Genomic DNA, 2179 nt, shown 5'->3' with positions numbered 1-2179 from the left:
GCTTGAGAAAGTCGGATTAGATTGCATAAGCAAGAGTAGAAACTTAGAAATAAGTTCTATCTGTTGTTTCCCATACACATCGCATGCGTCCTAGAAATAGGAAATGTGGCATTTTGTATTGAGAAATGTAGTACTAATATTTGTGTATAGCATGATCACATAACTTGTATACAATATTGGGAAATGTTAGCTAAATCTCTTCTCAACCTCTTCATCGCATACTTGTGATAACTCTACGCTTTCATCACTCTGCACTCAACTCCATCGCATAGGAAAATCTAAATCAAAACACCATCTACCTCTTTTTCACCACCATAATAGAATTAAAGAACCTGTCCCATATCTATTTAGTAGTCCCTATGTTCGACCCTGGACTTACCAAGAACCTAAGAAGGCTTATACTTAGGCTTTGTTAGGAAAACTTGTATGATCATCACATAACACACATCATCGCATACTCACACCATCGCATAATAAATCAACACATCAAGTTTTTGGTGCTGTTGCCGAGGACTACGGTATAGATTGCGTTAACATCAAACCTCTTTGATCTTTGTAGCTTTCGACCTCTGCTGCATTGTCATTCCTTTGGTAAAGGAAGAAGTAAGTGTCGCATGAGCGAAGGACACCCTCTTGAGCCCAACTACGACCTAGAGATCGAAAGAACTTTTCGTAAAAGACAGAAAGATAGATGTAGACGATAAGGAAGAACTCACAGAATGGCTGAACAACCTAAAGAACGAGTAGCAAATGAAAACAACATAATGGCAAATCGTATCCTACTGGCAAATGATTGCAATAGACCCATTTGAGACTATGCGTCACCAAACTTGTATGATTTCTACACAAGTATCATGAGACCAGTATTGGATGGATCAAGGTTCGAGATGAAGCCAATAATATTACAAATGATACAAACAGCAGGACAGTTTGGAGGGCGACATGGTAAAGATCCGCACTCCCATCTACAAAGCTTCATTGAAATTTATAACACTTTTGTGTTCCTTAATATCTCCATAAAAGAGGATCGACTCACACTATTTCCATTTTCACTATGCGATAACGCAAGAAAATGGGCATACTCCCTCGAACTAGGAGAGATAACTTTATAGGAGCAAATTGTGGAAAAGTTTATGAAAAAGTATTTCCGTCCTATAGAGAATGCCAGAAGGAGGAAATTGATCACCAATTTTGAACAAGAAGAAGATGAATCGCTCAGTGACGCATGGGCGAGATTCAAGAGACTAGTGCGCGACTGTCCACACAATAGATTGCCAGATTGCCTCCAAATGGAGATTTTCTATCATGGACTCAATTCTGCATCGCAGGCAGCTGCCAATGCGGAAGCAGCAGGAGGTCTAAAAACCATTCTTGAATATCTCGATTTGGCAAGAAAGCGATCAAAGAGCAAAACCCCGAGAAGGTAACGCAAGTAATGGTGCCATCGCATCATTACAAAAGCAGATGAATGTGATGATAAATTTATTACAGGGCATTGCAATAAACAATCCCGGAACGCAAAGAGGATAAGTCAATGCGATAGAACAAACAAGCACCAGTTGTGCTACATGTGAAGAATCGCATTCTGTTGAAGAATGTCCACGAAATCCGCAGTCAATCTACTTTGTCAAGAACAACTCTTTTTCAAACACGTACAAACCCGAGTGGCAAAACCACCCTAATTTTGCTTGGAAAATAACCAACAACAAGGCTGTCAACCTATGGCGCAAAGTGAAGGATCACAAGGATTTTTCCAAAAAAACTAAAGATCAACAGCAACAACAAGCCAGCAACTCTCAATCACCACCATCATCCTCTCTGGAGAATTTGTTAAAACAATACATTGAAAAAAAATGAAACAGTCCTCTAGAGCCAAGCGACGTCCATCCGCAATTTAGAAATCTAAATAGGACAAATTGCGGGAGAGCTGAAAAACAGATCGCAGGGAACACTGCCTAGCTCAGCTGAGCTCCCACGCAACCCGGGGAATACAGAGAAAGAATACCTCCAAGTAGTAACCATGAGAAGTGGAAAGGCGATGGTGGAAGTTAGGAAGGAGCCTAGCAGGACCGATTCAAATGCGATGGAATCAAAGAAACTGTTGATGAAAACTGAGTCAAAGGAGCCTAAGGTTATGGAACCTGAAGAACTTGAAGATGCGATCGCCTCTAAGCCTCCA

The 2179-nt window shown here is 40.7% G+C and overlaps 1 non-coding gene across 1 annotated transcript; it reads right to left on the bottom strand.

Moving 5' to 3' along the window:
- Positions 1 to 1166: 1166 nt before the first annotated feature.
- Positions 1167 to 1273, bottom strand: LOC120076957 (small nucleolar RNA R71). The gene has a single exon (XR_005481701.1). It is a non-coding gene; the product is annotated as a small nucleolar RNA R71 (small nucleolar RNA).
- Positions 1274 to 2179: the final 906 nt, after the last annotated feature.

Source organism: Benincasa hispida, chromosome 4 (assembly GCF_027475165.1).
Source record: "Benincasa hispida cultivar pf3 chromosome 4, pf3_genome.v1.1, whole genome shotgun sequence".
NCBI lineage: Eukaryota > Viridiplantae > Streptophyta > Magnoliopsida > Cucurbitales > Cucurbitaceae > Benincasa > Benincasa hispida.
Note: the sequence above shows the minus strand (reverse complement) of the source record. Positions and strands in the feature narration are given on the sequence as shown.